The following is a 24215-nucleotide window of genomic DNA, read 5'->3' on the forward strand; positions in this document are numbered from 1 at the left end:
GCTACAATCAGATGAAGGCACACGACGAGAAGCTGTTCAAGGCTGGAGGACCGCAGCCTCGGCCGCAGCATCTGCAGCTTCATTCCCAGGGATACCGGCACGGCCAGGAACCCACATAAAGCGAACCGGAGAACCGTCGTCTGCCAGCTGCCGAAGAGAGCGTCGGATCCGGTGCACGAAAGAGTGAACCGGATACGGATCACTGAGGCTCTGGATGGCGCTCAGGGAATCGGAGCAGATGACATAAGCAGAATGTCAGTGGCGGCGGATGTAAAGAACGGCCTGGTAGAGGGCAAATAGCTCAGCTGTGAAGGCCGAACAATGGCCACGGAGCTGGTATTTGAAACTGTGCGCCCCAACAATAAAAGAACACTCGACACCGTCATTGGTCTTAGAGCCATCTGTATAAATGAAGATCATATTAATGAACCTCGGACGAAGTTCGACAAACTGCGAGCGGTATTCCGAAGCTGGGGTAACCTCCTTTGGGAGCGAGCCGAGGTCAAGGTGAACGCGAACCTGAGCCTGGAGCCAAGGTGGCGTTTGGCTCTCGCCCACTCTAAGGGTTGCAGGGAGTGGAAAATCAAGTTGCTGAAGGAGGCAACGAAAGCGAACTCCAGGGGGTAGCAGGGTAGATACATACAACCCGTATTGACAGTCGAGAGAGTCGTCAAAAAAGGAACGATAAGACGGGTGGTCGGGCATTGACAGTAGCCGACAGGCCTACCGACAAAGCAGTATAACGCGCCGGTAGCATGAAGACTCTCGACGGGACTAGTATAGAACGCTCCGATCGCAAGACGTAACCCCCGATGTTGTACCGAGTTGAGGCGGTGTAAGATGGACGGACGTGCAGAGGACTACACAAAGCTCCCATAATCCAGCTTTGAGTGGACGATCGACCAATATAGGTGAAGTAGGACGGTTCGATCCGCTCCCCACGACGTACCACTGAGAACACGGAGGACATTTAGGGAACGGGTACACCGGGCAGTCAAATATGACACATGTGGAGACCAGCTAAGTTTCCTGTCAAATGTAAGACCTAAAAATTTTGTTGTCTCCACGAATGGAGCACAACAGGACCAACATGTAAGGACGGTGGGAGAAACTATTTGTAGTGCCAGAAGTTAATACAGACCGTCTTCTTGGCAGAAAAAAGGAAGCCGCTGGCGACACTCCAGCAGTAAAGACGGTCAAGACAATGCTGAAGACAGTGCTCCAGGAAACACGTACGCTGCGCACTGCAATAGATGGTAAAATTGTCCACGAAAAGGGAGCCTGATACATCAGCTGGGAGGCAATCCATTATTGGATCGATCGCTATGGCGAAGAGAGCGACGCTCAAAACTGAGCCCTGTGGCACCCCATTCTCCTGGTGAAAGGTGTCTGACAGGACAGAACCCACACGTACCCTGAACTGTCGATCCATTAAAAAGGAACGAATAAAAAGAGGGAGGCGACCGCGAAATGGCACAGGTTGCAGGTGTTGGTTTGTTGTTGCTGGAGTAGGTGGGGATGCCGGGAAGCTGCTTCTGGACCCAGATGTAGTGATGGTGATGTGGAAATGGAGCAAGAGTGAGGGTGAAGGCACAGCAGACTGGTGCAAATGTCACAGCTGGCATGGTTGGCAGTGTTGGCAGCACTGGCAATGGAGCTGTAGTCCATGCTGGACAGATGTCATATGCAAATGAGCAGACATGTGGGAAGGCAGAGAGATAGAGAGATAGAGATAGAGCAAACATGCGCATGCGCATTTGCATTTGTGGGAAGACGGATGGAGTCATCTGAGTAGTACGATAGGAGAGAAGATCAGTTCAGGGCCGAAACATGTTTTGGAATAAATAACAATAACAAATTTCACTTTTATCTCAATTGAGTTCCATGGCAGTATTGCAATGGCCTCCCGTCTTGTTCACAGCACTACCGTATGTTACAAAGGTACTTCTCACTGTCTTTCCTTCTTTTGAGTTCAACTTGAAGTCTGTACCATCGTATGTTATGGGACCACTGCTTTTCACAATATATATAAATGACCTAGTAGATAATGTCGGAAGTTCCGTGCGGCTTTTCGCGGATGATGCTGTAGTATACAGAGAAGCTGCAGCATTAGAAAATTGCAGCGAAATGCAGGAAGATCTGCAGCGGATAAGCACTTGGTGCAGGGAGTGGCAAATGACCCTTAACATAGACAAACGTAATGTATTGCGAACACATAGAAAGAAGGATCCTTTACTGTATGATTATATGGTAGCGGGATAAACACTGGTAGCAGTTACTTCTGTAAAATATCTGGGAGTATACGTGCAGAATGATTTGAAGTGGAATGATCATATAAAATTAAGTGTTTGTAAGGCGGGTGCTAGGTTGAGATTCATTGGGAGAGTCCTTAAAAAATGTAGTCCATCAACAAAGGAGGTGGCTTACAAAACACTCGTTCGACCTATACTCGAGTATTGCTCATCAGTGTGGTATCCGTACCAGGTCGGGTTGACAGAGGAGATAGAGAAGATCCAAAGAAGAGCGGCGCATTTCATCACAGGGTTATTTGGTAAGCGTGATAGCATTATGGAGATGTTTAGCAAACTCAAGTGGCAGACTCTGCAAGGGAGGCCCCCCTGCATCGTGGTGTAGCTTGCTCGCCAGGTTTCGAGAGGGTGCGTTTCTGGATGATGTATCTAATATAATGCTTCCCCCTACTTATACCTCCAGAGGAGATCACAAATGTAAAATTAGAGAGATTCGAGTGCGCACGGATTCTTTCTGGCAGTCGTTCTTCCCGCAAACCGTACACGATTGGAACAGGAAAGGGAGGTAATGACAGTGGCACGTAAAGTGCCCTCCGCCACATACACTTGCGTGGCTTGCGGAGTATAAATAATGTAGATGTAGATTACTCATAAGTCTGGTTTCTGTCACTGGAAATCATTCATAGTGAAATCAAACTAGCCTATACTATTTGACACGAAAAAAGAAAACAGTTTATAGATATTGTAGCATCGTTTGTATGAAGCATTACACATTCACCCACCATGTTCCCCCCCCCCCCCCCCCCCTCCCCATGAACCATGGACCTTGCCATTGGTGGGGAGGCTTGCGTGCCTCAGCGATACAGATGGTCGTACAGTAGGTGCAACCACAACGGAGGGGTATCTGTTGAGAGGCCAGACAAACGTGTGGTTCCTGAAGAGGGGCAACAGCCTTTTCAATAGTTGCAGGGGCAACAGTCTGGATGATTGACTGATCTGGCCTTGTAACAATAACCAAAACGGCCTTGCTGTGCTGGTACTGCGAACGGCTGAAAGCAAGGGGAAACTACGGCCGTAATTTTTCCCGAGGGCATGCAGCTTTACTGTATGGCGTGGAGAGCTGCATCAAACCAGTCTCAGGACTGAAGACCACAACAACAACAACACCATGTTCTAGTAAGAGTGAGAGGAAAACTATGATCTGTGATGTAAAACGCAAAACTTTCAAATGAGAGTTTAGAAGTGCAAACTTTTTCTTGCACTGGTGTCAAATGTTCCATGCCCCGTGCTCATGAAGATGATACACCAACTTTGTATCTTATTTATTAATTGAGTAGAACCTGCCAGTCAAGAGGACAATAGCAACATAGATTTTGTTATTTTTAATTTTTTCTTTTTTATATAAAGCTAAGACAACTCTAGGTTTTGAACTGTAACCTCCAAATTTGCTGCAAACAGTTGGCATTCTTAATGATATGTTTGTGATTCAGATATATTAGCATGTGATATCTGTAGTTATAGGTACAATGATAAATTTATGGTTAATATAAATAGCAATTTCGAAAGATTTCATGTATCATCATCTATTTCATTGTATACGTGATTGATTGAGTTGTCACGTGTGATGTGAAGTGTGGAGACAGAAAGACCAAGTTTACAATTTGAGCTACAAATATTTATAACAACATAAACATTTCAGTGAATCATTTATAAGTTACAGTCATATTAAACAAAATTTCTTCCCACACAGTTAAAGAAACAAATTTTTGCCTCTCCTGATATATTTGTACAGATAAGTAAGGTCTTTCTTTATACTAGCTGTAAGCATCCTATGGTTCAGCAGATGCAGTTTTGAGCAGCATGAGAAGATTCTAACTTAAATAATAATGAAACGAGCATTGTGTGTGTGTTGCTAATTAACATGTCATTCAGTTCTGTAGGCACTTCATATAAACGTCATTTCTTCTGAATTCTTTCAAGTTAAGTGAGCATAAAAGATATGTCCTATCTCTGATATGGAGAGCTTTTGTGTGTATTTTTTCTGGACTACTGGACTTAAAGACTACAGCCTAATTATATAGAAGAGTAAAAATGGGTTAGGGAGCAGATTGGCGGGGTGGACGTAATTATGGCTGTAATGCGAATGTATTGCAAGTGGACAGGACAGGTAGCCAAGTGAATTAATGGTTGGTTGAACAAGGAAGGTTTCCTCGCATTCAAAGACACACGGTGAAAATATGGACATGAGGACTTCCTGTGGGATTTCAATTGAGAAACAAATACCTCTTCACAGGTCGTCCAATCTACACATCTAATTCAGCACCCTTCTGTAGCACCACATTTACACAACTACTGTTTTCATCCTATGTATGCTATTTGTTGTCCATGGTTCACTTCCACATCCGGTTACACTCCAGACAAATACTTTCAAACAAAGACTTTCCAGTAGTCAAAATTATAATTACGTGATGTAAATATACCTCATTCTTTTTCAGAGAAACGTTTTTATATACTGGCGCACTCCATTTTAATCCTCTCTAGTTTGGCCGGTGTCAGGTATGTTGCTGCCAAAACAGCAAAATTTGTCCAATACTAGTAGTGTGTCATTTCCCCCTCTTAATTCCTTGTGCATTACCTGCTGTAATTCGACTACATCCCTTTACCTTGTTTTACATTTTCCAGTGGTTTCTGTTTACTTGCATCCAGACTCATGCAGAGCATGCTGAGTGATTTGGCTAAGCCCTTAACCTCAGTACTTCTGAAGCCACTATACGGAAGTATATTAATTCACATGAAACAATGTGTTTACAGTAACCAGTCACTGTTTAATTTATTTCCTCAATGTGCTTCAAAGATTTAAACCTCAATATCAGGTGGATTATTTGTATTAATATGATGTGTGTATTGTGTTATGATTTTTTGCTAACCTGAGGCACTGCCTGTAGGGAAACAAATCACTATTTGGAACATGACACTGTGGGGATCTTTGACTAAAACCTAAACGTAAATCTAAATGTACACACAAAACTGTTGTTTTAGAATACCCCCGTTTACCACAGGCTAGTTTCTGTGTCACTATACATCACAATAAACTGACAAGATGATGTTTAGAGAGTGATAGACACAAAGACTGTACAGCAGAAACACTATTTCAAAATACTAAGAGCATACAGTAAAAACGCCCAGAATTTCTGAGTATGCGTTAAAGTATTTATTGTGCATATCTGTGGTTGAGTACATGAATAGATATTTTAGATTTAGTATTTCAAATGGTACATGAATCTTTTCTTTTAAATTTACATAACTTAAACTTTGTACTCATTTGTGTGTTCAGGTGACCTGTTACAAAAACGAAATGTGATAATTATATTGCTAAAAATGTTATAATTATACATAAATAACAATTTGGTTTGGGATTCGGAGACAGAGGACAAAAGGAGTGGCAGAAGAAGAGAGAAATACTGGTTATCCTAGAGCTATGGGTTTGCTAGGATTCCATCTGTTGCATGCTATAACCAACTAGGATGACAAGGGATCCAAACTGTTTTGTCATTTTAAGTAGATCTAGTGAGTACTGGAAGTATGCTAGTCAAATGTTCATACAGAAAATATTAATGAAACATGAAAATTACGAAATTCATGGTAAATATGAAGTGGAAGATAAAGGCAGTGTATATGTGTAAGAGAGAGAGAGAGAGAGAGAGAGAGAGAGAGAGAGAGAGAGAGAGAGAGAGAGAGCAAGCTTGTGCAAGTGCACCGCAAATCTAATGGTGTAGGGTGCTGTTAAAACCAGAGATGACAGACACTGTTGTATATTTTGGCAATTAGGATGGACTCAGTCTGTTTTCTTTGATACACTACTGGCCATTAAAATTGCTACACCAAGAAGAAATTCAGATAATAAACAGGTATTCATTGGACAAATATATTATACTAGAACTGACATGTTATTACATTTTCACGCAATTTGGGAGCATAGATCCAGAGAAATCAGTACCCAGAACAACCACCTCTGGCCGTAATAACGGTCTCGATACGCCTGGGCATTGAGTCAAACAGAGCTTGGATGGCGTGTACAGATACAGCTGCCCATGCAGCTTCAACACGATACTACAGTTCATCAAGAGTAGTGACTGGCGTATTGTGACGAGCCAGTTGCTCGGCCACCATTGACCAGACGTTTTCAATTGGTGAGAGATCTGGAGAATGTGCTAGCCAGGGCAGCAGCCGAACATTTTCTGTATCCAGAAAGACCCGTACAGGACCTGCAACATGCGGTCATGCGTTATCCTGCTGAAGTGTAGGGTTTCGCAGGGATCGAATCAAGGGTAGAGCCACGGGTCGTAACACATCTGAAATGTAACGTCCACTGTTCAAAGTGCCCTCAATGCGAACGAGAGGTGACCGAGACGTGTAACCAATGGCACTCCATACCATCACGCGGGGTGATACACCAGTATGGTGATGACGAATACACGCTTCCAATGTGCATTCACCGCGATGTCGCCAAACACAGATGCGACCATCGTGATGCTGTAAACAGAACCTGGATTCATCCAAAAAAAAAAATGACGTTTTGCCATTTGTGCACCCAGGTTCAACATCAAGTACACCATTGCAGGTGCTCCTGTCTGTGATGCAGCGTCAAGGGTAACCACAGCCATGGTCCCCAAGCTGATAGTCCATGCTGCTGCAAACATCGTTGAAGTGTTCGTGCAGATGGTTGTTGTCTTGCAAACATCCTCATATGTTGACTCGGGGATCGAGACATGGCTGCACGATCTGTTGCAGCCGTATGGATAAGATGCCTGTCGTCTCGACTGCTAGTGATACGAGGCCATTGGGTTCCAGCACGGCATTCCGTATTACCCTCCTGAACCCACCGATCCCATATTCCGCTAACAGTCATTGGATCTCGACCAACGCTAGCAGCAATGTCGCGATACGATAAACCGCAATCGCGATAGGCTACAATTCGACCTTTATCAAAGTCGGAAACGTGATGGTACGCATTTCTCCTCCTTACACGGGGCATCACAACAATGTTTCACCAGGCAACGCCGGTCAACTGCTGTTTTGTATGAGAAATCGGTTGGAAACGTTCCTCATGTCAGCACGTTGTAGGTGTCGCCACCGGCGCCAATCTTGGGTGAATGCTCAGAATAGCTAATCATTTGCATACCACAGCATCTTCTTCCTGTCGGTAAAATTTTGCATCTGTAGCATGTCATCTTCGTGGTGTAGCAATTTTAATGGCCAGTAGTGTATTTGTATATCTGCAGTGTTTCAAGGACGCCTAATTATCTGCCCAATCATGTTGCACATGACGAAAGATATGTTTAAGCCTTTACATATCGAGATATAAATAATCAAATATGAAATACTAACCACAAATGGTACTGTGTGGAAGATCTCATTTTATGTTTGTTTTATGTGCTGTGATTCTTCTGCAATTATTTGAGTTTTGCAGGGAGTATACTATGGAGGTGGTGTTTTATCATTTCAATTTATTGTTTATATTTATCTTCAGAGTGTTGTAGTTGGGTTGCTGTTCCTGTTGACAACCCACCAGAATGCTACCATTTTGTGGCCGTGGGATGACAGGAGGAATTGTGGGTGGCAGAGAAATTTTGAAGATTTCCAATAAATTTCAATTTGATGTCTATTATTCATTATTCTAATGGTCCCGTCTAATAAGTTTACAGTGTCACTTACTTGGTTCTCAGCTGTGATCTTCATACCCTCTTCGGAGGTGCTGGAGGGTTAGTTAACTCATTGCTAGTTTATTGTGATGCGTATGACCCAGAAAGGAGCCTGTGGCCACTGGAGGTATTACATTTTAGTTATTTCATTTACATATTTAGATTTATGTTCAGGTTTTAGTCAGTGACCTCCACACAGCCATGTTCTAAAATAGGGATCTGTTTCTTTACACACAGTGCCTCAGGTTGCCCTAAAATCCTAACACAATACACACCTCGCATTAACACAAATAAATCCACCTGTTGACTCAAATATTTGTCTGGACTGTAGCCTTATATGGAAGTGAAACTTGGACAATAAACAGTATAGACAAGAGGAGATTAGAAGCCGTTTCAGTGTAGTGCTGCAGAAGAATGCTAAAGATGTGGTGGGTAGTCTGAATCACCAATGAAGCGGTATTTGTTTTTGAACAACTCCATCGCTTTATTTTACCAATTTCATGTTTGAGACTAGTTTTGACCACTGCAACCAGCAATGATGCCTCATTCCAGATCGACATGAGGCAGATCCCAAAATGAATCGCAAAGACTGGAATATAAACACACAAAATAAAAACAATATAGTATGGCCACGGCACTTCTATACTATCACAAACAGCTTATCACTTGCCGACCCACAAATAAAATTCTCCAATGAAAATAATGGAGAAGATCATGATCGATAAAGAGATATATTATCTGAGAGGACACAAATTTATGGCACCACCTGCCTAAATGTACAGTCACTTTAACAGGAAACATCAAGAAGTAAAAGGACCAGTTAATTGGGTACTTGAGGAATGTGTTGGCAGTAGAGATTTTATACAGGGTCAAACCCTTGAATACTGTAGGTAGGTTCAAATGGATGTAGGTTGCAGTAGTTATTCAAAGATGAAGAGGATTGCACATGACAGACTAGATTGGAGATATGTACGAAATCAGTCTTGGGAGTGATGACCACAACAATATCCAAGCAGCAGTAATTTAGGTATGAAAAGCCATCAGACTGACCAAAGGCAAGAATACCCGCATGCTGGCTGACCCTCTTTGAATTCCAAGCAGGTGCTTGTTCTTCTCCTGTTTATCTCTTACTTTCCGTTTCTCATCGTAAGTGAAGAATCCAACTACAACCTTTGGGTCCACCAAATTTGTATGTGTCTATTCTGCCTGAAAATTTCAACAACTGTTACATTCCTTCAAATAACGAGACTTATACAGAAGTCACAAATGCACAAAGCCACAGAGAAATGAACACAAAGTCTAAAGGAGTTTTGGACTTGTTTCACTTAAATAGTTCTGTCAACTTAGAGCAGAGTATGGAAGCCAGTCTGGAGAAAATACAAGAAGTAACAGCACACATGTTTAAGTATTGCAGCACCACAACCAGCCGTGATTTAAGTGAGTACAGAGAATAAGGTGGGAGGAGGAGTTTCCATATATGTCAAAAGTTATCACTGTGTAGAAAGCTTGGATACTAAAAAGTTTTGTCTAGAGCAATGTATAGAAGCATGTGCCTGTCAACTTAAACTGAAGGAGGGCTCTTGTAACAGTATATAGGTCCCCTTCAGGAAACTTTCATTTATTCCTGGAAAACTTGGATGCCTTGTTGTGTTATCTGTCAGATAGGGCAAAGCAAATTATTATTTGTGGGGACTTCACTGTTGATTCACTACTCGGGTAGTAAAGGACAGCAGCACATTGATACATAACACTTTTATAGACCAAGATAGGTTTAATAACATAAATTCTTGTCCTGTTGAGAATGGCCTTTCTGGTCATGGTGCTCAGCTACTTACAGTATATGACATAGCTCCATACAGTAATTCAAAACTACCCTCCAAAGTTGTGCGTTCAATTAATGACTCAACAATTAGAAATTTCAGAGAAAATCTTCAACAGTTAGACTGGGATGAGGTGTACAAGGAACCCGATGCTAATTTAAAATATAACTTATTTCATGATACACTTGTAAGAGAATTTGAAAACTGTTTCCCCAAGAAAGTAGTTAAATCTAATTATAAGAAACCATGCAAAAAACCTTGGCTTATTAAAGGAATACAAATATCTTGTAACCACAAAAGGGAACTGTATCTAACAACAAGAAAGAGTAATGACCCAGAAACAGCCAAATATTATAAAAACTACTGTGCTGCATTAAGAAAGGTTATTAAAAAGTCCAGAAGCATGTGCATCATGTCTGAGATTAATACCTCTGATAACAAAATCAAAACAATTTGGAATATTATTACAATGGAGACAGGACAACCAAGAGTACAGGATGATGGCATCACCATCGAAGTGAATGGAAACTTCATAAACAACAAGCTGGAAGTCAAAAACATTTTGAATAATCATTTTTTAAATGTTGTAGAGAAAATAGGATCTAAATGTTCATTAGAAGAAGCAAGGCAGTTAATGGAAAAGGCCATACCAACACCATTTGACACAACTGAAATTCCACCCACCTCTCCTTCTGAAATTAGGAAGATAATTAACTCTCTCAAGAATAAAAGCTCACATGGAATTGATGGCATTTCCAGCAGGATAATAAAAGCTTGTTCCCAAGAAATAAGTGGGATTCTTGGCCACATATGTAATAGCTCTCTGAAGCAGGGTATTTTCCCAGATAGACTGAAGTATGCCACTGTTAAACCACTGCATAAAAAAGGGGATACGTCTGATGTCAACAACTACCACCCACTCTCTCTTCTGACTGCCTTATCCAAAATTATTGAAAAAGTAATGTATTGTAGAGCAGCTTCACACCTTTGTAAAAATAAAGTTTTAACAAAATGTCAGTTTGGTTTCCAGAAGGGATTTCCACGGAAAATGCTATATATACTTTCACTAATGAAATATTAAATGCTCTGAGTAACCGGAAGTCACCCGTTGGGATTTTTTGTGATGTATCAAAGGCTTTTGACTATGTAAATCATGGAATACTTCTAGATAAGCTCAAGTACTGTGGTGTGAATGGGACAGTGCTCAAATGGTTTAATCATACCTAACTGGAAGAGTGCAGAAAGTTGAAATAAACAGTTCCCATAATATCCAAAAAACTGGTGATTTGTCAAACTGGGGAAACTCAAGAATGGGGTATCGCATGGTTCGGTCTTGGGTCCTCTGCTGTTCTTAATATATATTAATGACTCGCCATTCTACATTTACAAAGATGTAAAGCTGGTACTTTCTGCCTATAATACAAGTATAGCTATCACACCCGACAGACAAGAATTAACTGGTGAAATTGTAAACGATGTTTGTCAGAAAATCATTAAGTGGTTCTCTGCAAACGGGCTCTCATTAATTTTGACAAAACACAGTATATACAGTTTCACACAGTAAATGGAATGACACCATTAACAAATGTAGACTTTGATAAGAAATCGGTAGCTAAGGTAGAATATTCAAAATTTCTAGGTGTATGCATTAATGAGGGGCTGAACTGGTAAAAACACACTGAGGATCTGCTGAAACGTTTGGGTTCAGCTACTTATGCTATTAGGGTCATTGCAAATTTTGGCAATATACATCTGAGTAAATTAGCTTACTATGCCTATTTTCATTCTCTGCTTTTGTACGGCATCATATTCTGGGGTAGCTCGTCATTGAGTAAAAGAGTGTTTGTTGCACAAAAGCATGTAATCAGAATAATTGCTGGAGCTCATCAAAGATCACCCTGCAGACATTTATTTAAAGAGCTAGAAATCTTCAATGAAGCCTCCCAATATATACACTCCTGGAAATGGAAAAAAGAACACATTGACACCGGTGTGTCAGACCCACCTAACTTGCTCCGGACACTGCGAGAGGGCTGTACAAGCAATGATCACACGCACGGCACAGCGGACACACCAGGAACCGCGGTGTTGGCCGTCGAATGGCGCTAGCTGCGCAGCATTTGTGCACCGCCGCCGTCAGTGTCAGCCAGTTTGCCGTGGCATACGGAGCTCCATCGCGGTCTTTAACACTGGTAGCATGCCGCGACAGCGTGGACGTGAACCGTATGTGCAGTTGATGGACTTTGAGCGAGGGCGTATAGTGGGCATGCGGGAGGCCGGGTGGACGTACCGCCGAATTGCTCAACACGTGGGGCATGAGGTCTCCACAGTACATCGATGTTGTCGCCAGAGGTCGGCGGAAGGTGCACGTGGCCGTCGACCTGGGACCGGACCGCAGCGACGCACGGATGCACGCCAAGACCGTAGGATCCTACGCAGTGCCGTAGGGGACCGCACCGCCACTTCCCAGCAAATTAGGGACACTGTTGCTCCTGGGGTATCGGCGAGGACCATTCGCAACCGTCTCCATGAAGCTGGGCTACGGTCCCGCACACCGTTAGGCCGTCTTCCGCTCACGCCCCAACATCGTGCAGCCCGCCTCCAGTGGTGTCGCGACAGGCGTGAATGGAGGGACGAATGGAGACGTGTCGTCTTCAGCGATGAGAGTCGCTTCTGCCTTGGTGCCAATGATGGTCGTATGCGTGTTTGGCACCGTGCAGGTGAGCGCCACAATCAGGACTGCATACGACCGAGGCACACAGGGCCAACACCCGGCATCATGGTGTGGGGAGCGATCTCCTACACTGGCCGTACACCACTGGTGATAGTCGAGGGGACACTGAATAGTGCACGGTACATCCAAACCGTCATCGAACCTATCGTTCTACCATTCCTAGACCGGCAAGGGAACTTGCTGTTCCAACAGGACAATGCACGTCCGCATGTATCCCGTGCCACCCAACGTGCTCTATAAGGTGTAAGTCAACTACCCTGGCCAGCAAGACCTCCGGATCTGTCCCCCATTGAGCATGTTTGGGACTGGATGAAGCGTCGTCTCACGCGGTCTGCACGTCCAGCACGAACGCTGGTCCAACTGAGGCGCCAGGTGGAAATGGCATGGCAAGCCGTTCCACAGGACTACATCCAGCATCTCTACGATCGTCTCCATGGGAGAATAGCAGCCTGCATTGCTGCGAAAGGTGGATATACACTGTACTAGTGCCGACATTGTGCCTGCTCTGTTGCCTGTGTCTATGTGCCTGTGGTTCTGTCAGTGTGATCATGTGATGTATCTGACCCCAGGAATATGTCAATAAAGTTTCCCCTTCCTGGGACAATGAATTCACGGTGTTCTTATTTCAATTTCCAGGAGTGTATATTCACTTATGAAATTTGTTATTAACAATCCGAACGAATTCAAAACTAATAGCACTGTACATGGCTACAACACTAGGAGAAAAAATGATCTTCACTACTCAAGGTTAAATCTAACTTTGGCTGAGAAGGGGGTAAATTGTGCTGCCACAAAAGTCTTTGGTCACTTACCTAACAGCATCAAAAGTCTGACAGATAGCCATATAGCATATAAAAGGAAATTAAAAGAATTTCTTAATTGCAACTCCTTCTGCGGTAATCCCCCCCCCCCCACACAGATTTTTTTTATATATATATATATATATATATATATATAAAAAAAACAAAGATGAGGTGACTTACCGAACAAAAGCGCTGGCAGGTCCATACACACACAAGCAAACACAAACATACACACAAAATTCAAGCTTTCGCAACAAACTGTTGCCTCATCAGGAAAGAGGGAAGGAGAGGGGAAGACGAAAGGAGGTGGGTTTTAAGGGAGAGGGTAAGGAGTCATTCCAATCCCGGGAGCGGAAAGACTTACCTTAGGGGGAAAAAAGGACAGGTATACACTCGCACACACGCACATATCCATCCACACATGCAGACACAAGCAGACATATTTAAAGACAAAGAGTTTGGGCAGAGATGTCAGTCGAGGCAGAAGTGTAGAGGCAAAGAAGTTGTTGAAAGACAGGTGAGGTATGAGTGGCGGCAACTTGAAATTAGCGGAGATTGAGGCCTGGCGGATGACGAGAAGAGAGGATATACTGAAGGGCAAGTTCCCATCTACGGAGTTCGGATAGGTTGGTGTTGGTGGGAAGTATCCAGATAACCCGGACGGTGTAACACTGTGCCGAGATGTGCTGGCTGTGCACCGAGGCATGTTTAGCCACAGGGTAATCCTCATTACCAACAAACACTGTCTGCCTGTGTCCATTCATGCGAATGGACAGTTTGTTGCTGGTCATTCCCACATAGAATGCATCACAGTGTAGGCAGGTCAGTTGGTAAATCACGTGGGTGCTTTCACACGTAGCTCTGCCTCTGATCGTGTACATTTTCCGGGTTACAGGACTGGAGTAGGTGGTGGTGGGAGGGTGCATGGGACAGGTTTTGCATCGGGGGTGGTTACAAGGATAGGAGCCAGAGGGTAGGGAAGGTGGTGTGGGGATTTCATAGGGATGAACTAACAGGTTACGAAGGTTAGGTGGACGGCGGAAAGACACTCTTGGCGGAGTGGGGAGGATTTCATGAAGGATGGATCTCATTTCAGGGCAGGATTTGAGGAAGTCGTATCCCTGCTGGAGAGCCACATTCAGAGTCTGGTCCAGTCCCGGAAAGTATCCTGTCACAAGTGGGCCACTTTTGTGTTTCTTCTGTGGGGGATTCTGGGTTCGAGGGGATGAGGAAGTGGCTCTGGTTATTTGCTTCTGTACCAGGTCGGGAGGGTAGTTGCGGGATGCAAAAGCTGTTGTCAGGTTGTTGGTGTAATGGTTCAGGGATTCCGGACTGGAGCAGATTCGTTTGCTAAGAAGACCTAGGCTGTAGGGAAGGGACCGTTTGATGTGGAATGGGTGGCAGCTGTCATAATGGAGGTTCTGTTGCTTGTTGGTGGGTTTGATGTGGACGGACGTGTGAAGTTGGCCATTGGGCAGGTGGAGGTCAACGTCAAGGAAAGTGGCATGGGATTTGGAGTAGGACCAGGTGAAACTGATGGAACCAAAGGAGTTGAGGTTGGAGAGGAAATTCTGGAGTTCTTCTTCACTGTGAGTCCAGATCATGAAGATGTCATCAATAAATCTGTACCAAACTTTGGGTTGGCAGACTTGGGTAACCAAGAAGGCTTCCTCTAAGCGACCCATGAATAGGTTGGCATATGAGGGGGCCATCCTGGTGCCCATGGCTGTTCCCTTTAATTGTTGGTATGTCTGGCCCTCAAAAGTGAAGAAGTTGTGGGTCAGGATGAAGCTGGCTAAGGTGATGAGGAAAGAGGTTTTAGGTAGGGTGGCAGGTGATCGGCGTGAAAGGAAATGCTCCATCGCAACGAGGCCCTGGACGTGCGGAATATTTGTGTATAAGGACGTGGCATCAATGGTTACAAGGATGGTTTCCGGGGGTAACAGATTGGGTAAGGATTCCAGGCGTTCAAGGAAGTGGTTGGTGTCCTTGATGAAGGATGGGAGACTGCATGTAATGGGTTGAAGGTGTTGATCTACGTAGGCAGAGATACGTTCTGTGGGGGCTTGGTAACCAGCTACAATGGGGCGGCCGGGATGATTGGGTTTGTGGATTTTAGGAAGAAGGTAGAAGGTAGGGGTGCGGGGTGTCGGTGGGGTCAGGAGGTTGATGGAGTCAGGTGAAAGGTTTTGCAGGGGGCCTAAGGTTCTGAGGATTCCTTGAAGCTCCGCCTGGACATCGGGAATGGGGTTACCTTGGCAAACTTTGTATGTGGTGTTGTCTGAAAGCTGACGCAGTCCCTCAGCCACATACTCCCGACGATCAAGTACCACGGTCGTGGAACCCTTGTCCACCGGAAGAATGACTATGGATCGGTCAGCCTTCAGATCACGGATAGCCTGGGCTTCAGCAGTGGTGATGTTGGGTGTAGGATTAAGGTTTTTTAAGAAGGATTGAGATGCAAGGCTGGAAGTCAGAAATTCCTGGAAGGTTTGGAGAGGGTGATTTTGAGGAAGAGGAGGTGGGTCCCGCTGTGACGGAGGACGGAACTGTTCCAGGCAGGGTTCAATTTGGATGGTGTCTTGAGGAGTCGGATCATTAGGAGTAGGATTAGGATCATTTTTCTTCGTGGCAAAGTGATACTTCCAGCAGAGAGTACGAGTGTAGGACAGTAAATCTTTGACGAGGGCTGTTTGGTTGAATCTGGGAGTGGGGCTGAAGGTGAGGCCTTTGGATAGGACAGAGGTTTCGGATTGGGAGAGAGGTTTGGAGGAAAGGTTAACTACTGAATTAGGGTGTTGTGGTTCCAGATTGTGTTGATCGGAATTTTGAGGTTTTGGAGGGAGTGGAGCTGGAAGTGGGAGATTGAGTAGATGGGAGAGACTGGGTTTGTGTGCAATGAGAGGAGGTTGAGGTTTGCTGGAAAGGTTGTGAAGGGTGAGTGAGTTGCCTTTCCGGAGGTGGGAAACCAGGAGATTGGATAGTTTTTTGAGGTGGAGGGTGGCATGCTGTTCTAATTTACGGTTGGCCTGTAGGAGGATGCTCTGAACAGCCGGTGTGGATGTGGGAGAGGAAAGATTAAGGACTTTTATTAAGGATAGGAGTTGACGGGTGTGTTCATTGGCTGAGTTGATGTGTAGGTGAAGGATTAGGTGGGTGAGGGCAATGGATTGTTCAGTTTGGAACTGGTATAGGGACCGATGGAAGGAAGGGTTGCAGCCAGAGATGGGAACTTTGAGTGTGAGGCCTTTGGGGGTAATGCCAAATGTCAGACAAGCCTGAGAAAATAAAATATGCGGGCGTAATCTGGCTAGGGCGAAGGCATGTTTGCGGAGGGAATGTAAATAAAATTTAATGGGGTCATTGTGGGGGTGTTGTGAGGGTGACATGGTATTAGAAAGTGGAAAGTGTAACATGAGGTGAAATGAAAATGAAAATATATGGGGAGAGATAAAGGTGAACCGGAAAGAAACTGGAGATCTGGAATGAAAAAAGGCGAAAAGGTGTTGGTTACAGCTGGCCTATGTTGGACTTGGGTTGGTAGACAACGATGTGCATAAAGGTTAGGTGGTTGTGTTGCCGCCAAAACACGTTAAAGGACGGAGAAATTCGGGAAAATTTCGAAAAAACTGCGTGTAGTATATTAAAAGGAGTGGTATTGTGGTGGCAGATTATGAAAATGAGGCTAACAATTGTCTGACGAAGAAATAATGGCGTTAAAACCTGTGGGAAGCGGCTAAAAATGATCAGTGATGTGGGAAAAACGGAAATGGAAATAAAGCGAAAGTTATTAGAACTGGCCGAAATGGTTGTTTAAAAGGTGAAAGGAGCTGTTTGTGAACTAGAAACGGTGGATATTATAGCGGCGGTAGTGCTGAAAGTGGCAAAAAAAAATATTTTTTTGGTTATGGTTTGGAAGTGGGTTGCGTATTATTGAGTATATATATATATATATATATATATATATATATATATATATATATACAGGCGGGATAAAATAGTATAGCAGATTACGGTAAGAAGGAGAAGGTGAATACAAAGTGAAACTACTGGCAAAAACAGAAAGAGGAAAATAAGACGACAGAAAAGATTTCGAAATGCAACAGTGACAATAACAAACGTAATTGTTGGATTCAAATTAATGATATCAATATAATGGAAGGAAACATTCCACGTGGGAAAAATTATATATAAAAACAAAGATGAGGTGACTTACCGAACAAAAGCGCTGGCAGGTCGATAGACACACGAACAAACACAAACATACACACAAAATTCAAGCTTTCGCAACAAACTGTTGCCTCATCAGGAAAGAGGGAAGGAGAGGGGAAGACGAAAGGAGGTGGGTTTTAAGGGAGAGGGTAAGGAGTCATTCCAATCCCGGGAGCGGAAAGACTTACCTTAGGGGGAAAAAAGGACAGGTATACACTCGCACACACGCACATATCCATCCACACATACAGACACAAGCAGACATATTTAAAGACAAAGAGTTTGGGCAGAGATGTCAGTCGAGGCAGAAGTGTAGAGGCAAAGAAGTTGTTGAAAGACAGGTGAGGTATGAGTGGCGGCAACTTGAAATTAGCGGAGATTGAGGCCTGGCGGATGACGAGAAGAGAGGATATACTGAAGGGCAAGTTCCCATCTCCGGAGTTCGCATAGGTTGGTGTTGGTGGGAAGTATCCAGATAACCTGGACGGTGTAACACTGTGCCAAGATGTGCTGGCTGTGCACCTAGGCATGTTTAGCCACAGGGTGATCCTCATTACCAACAAACACTGTCTGCCTGTGTCCATTCATGCGAATGGACAGTTCCCACATATAATGCATCACAGTGCAGGCAGGTCAGTTGGTAAATCACGTGGGTGCTTTCACACGTGGCTCTGCCTCTGATCGTGTACACCTTCCGGGTTACAGGACTGGAGTAGGTGGTGGTGGGAGGGTGCATGGGACAGGTTTTGCATCGGGGGCGGTTACAAGGATAGGAGCCAGAGGGTAGGGAAGGTGGTTTGGGGATTTCATAGGGATGAACTAACAGGTTACGAAGGTTAGGTGGACGGCAGAAAGACACTCTTGGTGGAGTGGGGAGGATTTCATGAAGGATGGATCTCATTTCAGGGCAGGATTTGAGGAAGTCTTTGTCTTTAAATATGTCTGCTTGTGTCTGTATGTGTGGATGGATATGTGCGTGTGTGCGAGTGTATACCTGTCCTTTTTTCCCCCTAAGGTAAGTCTTTCCGCTCCCGGGATTGGAATGACTCCTTACCCTTTCCCTTAAAACCCACCTCCTTTCGTCTTCCCCTCTCCTTCCCTCTTTCCTGATGAGGCAACAGTTTGTTGCGAAAGGTTGAATTTTGTGTGTATGTTTGCGTTTGTTTGTGTGTCTATCGACCTGCCAGCGCTTTTGTTCGGTAAGTCACCTCATCTTTGTTTTTATATATAATTTTTCCCACGTGGAATGTTTCCTTCCATTATATTGATATCATTAATTTGAATCTAACAATTACGATTGTTATTGTCACTGTTGCATTTCGAAATCTTTTCTGTCGTCTTATTTTCCTCTTTCTGTTTTTGCCAGTAGTTTCACTTTGTATTCACCTTCTCCTTCTTACCGTAATCTACTATACTATTTTATCCCGCCTATATATATATACTCAATAATACGCAACCCACTTCCAAACAATAACCAAAAAAATATTTTTTTTTGCCGCTTTCAGCACTACCGCCGCTATAATATCCACCGTTTCTAGTTCACAAACAGCTCCATTCACCTTTTAAACAACCATTTCGGCCAGTTCTAATAACTTTCGCTTTATTTCCATTTCCGTTTTTCCCACATCACTGATCATTTTTAGCCGCTTCCCACAGGTTTTAACGCCATTATTTCTTCGTCAGACAATTGTTAGCCTCATTTTCATAATCTGCCACCACAATACCACTCCTTTTAATATACTACACGCAGTTTTTTCGAAATTTTCCCGAATTTCTCCGTCCTTTAACGTGTTTTGGCGGCAACACAACCACCTAACCTTTATGCACATCGTTGTCTACCAACCCAAGTCCAACACAGGCCAGCTGTAACCAACACCTTTTCGCCTTTTTTCATTCCAGATCTCCAGTTTCTTTCCGGTTCACCTTTATCTCTCCCCATATATTTTCATTTTCATTTCACCTCATGTTACACTTTCCACCTTCTAATACCATGTCACCCTCACAACACCCCCACAATGACCCCATTAAGTTTTATTTACATTCCCTCCGCAAACATGCGTTCGCCCTAGCCAGATTACGCTCGCATATTTTATTTTCTCAGGCTTGTCTGACATTTGGCATTACCCCCAAAGGCCTCACACTCAAAGTTCCCATCTCTGGCTGCAACCCTTCCTTCCATCGGTCCCTATACCAGTTCCAAACTGAACAATCCATTGCCCTCACCCACCTAATCCTTCACCTACACATCAACTCAGCCAATGAACACACCCGTCAACTCCTATCCTTAATAAAAGTCCTTAATCTTTCCTCTCCCACATCCACACCGGCTGTTCAGAGCATCCTCCTACAGGCCAACCGTAAATTAGAACAGCATGCCACCCTCCACCTCAAAAAACTATCCAATCTCCTGGTTTTCCACCTCCGGAAAGGCAACTCACTCACCCTTCACAACCTTTCCAGCAAACCTCAACCTCCTCTCATTGCACACAAACCCAGTCTCTCCCATCTACTCAAACTCCCACTTCCAGCTCCACTCCCTCCAAAACCTCAAAATTCCGATCAACACAATCTGGAACCACAACACCCTAATTCAGTAGTTAACATTTCCTCCAAACCTCTCTCCCAATCCGAAACCTCTGTCCTATCCAAAGGCCTCACCTTCAGCACCACTCCCAGATTCAACCAAACAGCCCTCGTCAAAGATTTACTGTCCTACACTCGTACTCTCTGCTGGAAGTATCACTTTGCCACGAAGAAAAATGATCCTAATCCTACTCCTAATGATCCGACTCCTCAAGACACCATCCAAATTGAACCCTGCCTGGAACAGTTCCGTCCTCCGTCACAGCGGGACCCACCTCCTCTTCCTCAAAATCACCCTCTCCAAACCTTCCAGGAATTTCTGACTTCCAGCCTTGCATCTCAATCCTTCTTAAAAAACCTTAATCCTACACCCAACATCACCACTGCTGAAGCCCAGGCTATCCGTGATCTGAAGGCTGACCGATCCATAGTCATTCTTCCGGTGGACAAGGGTTCCACGACCGTGGTACTTGATCGTCGGGAGTATGTGGCTGAGGGACTGCGTCAGCTTTCAGACAACACCACATACAAAGTTTGCCAAGGTAACCCCATTCCCGATGTCCAGGCGGAGCTTCAAGGAATCCTCAGAACCTTAGGCCCCCTGCAAAACCTTTCACCTGACTCCATCAACCTCCTGACCCCACCGACACCCCGCACCCCTACCTTCTACCTTCTTCCTAAAATCCACAAACCCAATCATCCCGGCCGCCCCATTGTAGCTGGTTACCAAGCCCCCACAGAACGTATCTCTGCCTACGTAGATCAACACCTTCAACCCATTACATGCAGTCTCCCATCCTTCATCAAGGACACCAACCACTTCCTTGAACGCCTGGAATCCTTACCCAATCTGTTACCCCCGGAAACCATCCTTGTAACCATTGATGCCACGTCCTTATACACAAATATTCCGCACGTCCAGGGCCTCGCTGCGATGGAGCATTTCCTTTCACGCCGATCACCTGCCACCCTACCTAAAACCTCTTTCCTCATCACCTTAGCCAGCTTCATCCTGACCCACAACTTCTTCACTTTTGAGGGCCAGACATACCAACAATTAAAGGGAACAGCCATGGGCACCAGGATGGCCCCCTCGTACGCCAACCTATTCATGGGTCGCTTAGAGGAAGCCTTCTTGGTTACCCAAGTCTGCCAACCCAAAGTTTGGTACAGATTTATTGATGACATCTTCATGATCTGGACTCACAGTGAAGAAGAACTCCAGAATTTCCTCTCCAACCTCAACTCCTTTGGTTCCATCAGTTTCACCTGGTCCTACTCCAAATCCCATGCCACTTTCCTTGACGTTGACCTCCACCTGTCCAATGGCCAACTTCACACGTCCGTCCACATCAAACCCACCAACAAGCAACAGTACCTCCATTATGACAGCTGCCACCCATTCCACATCAAACGGTCCCTTCCCTACAGCCTAGGTCTTCTTGGCAAACGAATCTGCTCCAGTCCGGAATCCCTGAATCATTACACCAACAACCTGAAAACAGCTTTCGCATCCCGCAACTACCCTCCCGACCTGGTACAGAAGCAAATAACCAGAGCCACTTCCTCGTCCCCTCAAACCCAGAATCCCCCACAGAAGAACCGCAAAAGTGCCCCACTTGTGACAGGATACTTTCCGGGACTGGACCAGTCTCTGAATGTGGCTCTCCAGCAGGGATACGACTTCCTCAAATCCTGCCCTGAAATGAGATCCATCCTTCATGAAATCCTCCCCACTCCACCAAGAGTGTCTTTCCGCCGTCCACCTAACCTTCGTAACCTGTTAGTTCATCCCTATGAAATCCCCAAACCACCTTCCCTACCCTCTGGCTCCTATCCTTGTAACCGCCCCCCGATGCAAAACCTGTCCCATGCACCCTCCCACCACCACCTACTCCAGTCCTGTAACCCGGAAGGTGTACACGATCAGAGGCAGAGCCACGTGTGAAAGCACCCACGTGATTTACCAACTGACCTGCCTGCACTGTGACGCATTCTATGTGGGAATGACCAGCAACAAACTGTCCATTCGCATGAATGGACACAGGCAGACAGTGTTTGTTGGTAATGAGGATCACCCTGTGGCTAAACATGCCTCGGTGCACAGCCAGCACATCTCGGCACAGTGTTACACCGTCCGGGTTATCTGGATACTTCCCACCAACACCAACCTATCCGAACTCCGGAGATGGGAACTTGCCCTTCAGTATATCCTCTCTTCTCGTCATCCGCCAGGCCTCAATCTCCGCTAATTTCAAGTTGCCGCCACTCATACCTCACCTGTCTTTCAACAACTTCTTTGCCTCTACACTACTGCCTCGACTGACATCTCTGCCCAAACTCTTTGTCTTTAAATATGTCTGCTTGTGTCTGTGTATGTGTGGATGGATATGTGTGTGTGTGCGAGTGTATACCTGTCCTTTTTTCCCCCTAAGGTAAGTCTTTCCGCTCCCGGGATTGGAATGACTCCTTACCCTCTCCCTTAAAACCCACCTCCTTTCGTCTTCCCCTCTCCTTCCCTCTTTCCTGATGAGGCAACAGTTTGTTGCGAAAGCTTGAATTTTGTGTGTATGTTTGTGTTTGTTTGTGTGTGTATCGACCTGCCAGCGCTTTTGTTCGGTAAGTCACTCCATCTAATTTTTCCCACGTGGAATGTTTCCTTCCATTATATATATATATATATATATATATATATATATATATATATATATATATATATATATATAAAAGAACAAAGATGATGTGGCTTGCCAAACGAAAGCGCTGGCACGTCGATAGACACACAAACATACACACAAAATTCTAGCTTTCGCAACCAACGGTTGCTTCGTCAGGAAAGAGGGAAGGAGAGGGAAAGACGAAAGGATGTGGGTTTTACGGGAGAGGGTAAGGAGTAATTCCAATCCCGGGAGCGGAATGACCCACCTTAGGGGGAAAAGAGAATGGGTACACACTCGCGCGCACTCACACACACACACACACACACACACACACACACATCCATCCACACATACACAGACACAAGCAGACATTTGTAAATGCCATACAAATGTCTGCTTGTGTCTGTATGTGTGGATGGATATGTGCGTGTGTGCGAGTGTATACCTGTCCTTTTTTCCCCCTAAGATAAGTCTTTCCGCTCCCGGGATTGGAATGACTCCTTACCCTCTCCCTTAAAACCCATATCCTTTTGTCTTTCCTTCTCCTTCCCTCTTTCCTGACGAGGCAACCATTGGTTGCGAAAGCTAGAATTTTGTGTGTATGTTTGTGTTTGTTTGTGTGTCTATCGACCTGCCAGCGCTTTTGTTTGGTAAGTTTCATCATCTTTCTTTTTAGATGTATTTTTCCCACGTGGAATGTTTCCCTCTATTATATATATATATATATATATATATATATATATATATATATATATAGTGTCATGTAATATTTTGTCTAATGTAATATCTTGTATAGACACCTTTTATTAACCTGACAGATGCCACATCATTACAAAGTGTCGTATTCATGACCTATGGAACAAGTACTAATCTAATCTACACACAGCTATCAGCCATGTAATCTGGGTGCTGAGTGAACTGATTTCGATTGAATCAATCTCTCGTGTGTGTGCTGTTACTGTCGCTCCAATTGGCAGATGTGGATACACTAATTATGGCCTGCATCCGAATAGGGTGGGTAGTGAGAGAAACTGGGTCACCAGAAGGATCCAATACCACCCGTCGGCTTCGACCCGTGACTTAAGTCTGTTGTGGTGTGTGACGTCACGATGGTGTGAAGTTTAGTTTGTGAGTGTTTGTAGATGTCTTCTCGTTCTGTCAGTGGTGCTCTCTGGTGGCGTGTTTGTGGGTTGTGGGTATGGTTTTGTTGTTGGGTTAGTGTCTGCTTGTAATGTGTTTGTAAGTGCCATATGGTTGCGGTTGGTGGTGCTCTCTGCTGGTGTTTGTGGGTTGTGTGTTGAACTGGGTTCATTTGAGTTGTTGACGTTGTCGGGTGTTGTTCTGGTTATTAGTGAATTTCTAGTGGAATATTCTGCAGTGAGCTGACGGTTTGGTTTTTGGTTATTTCTAAGTTAATGTAGTGTCATTTTTTTTTTTGTGGGGTGTCGGCTC

The sequence above is a fragment of the Schistocerca piceifrons genome, chromosome 11 (genome assembly GCF_021461385.2).
Source record: "Schistocerca piceifrons isolate TAMUIC-IGC-003096 chromosome 11, iqSchPice1.1, whole genome shotgun sequence".
NCBI lineage: Eukaryota > Metazoa > Arthropoda > Insecta > Orthoptera > Acrididae > Schistocerca > Schistocerca piceifrons.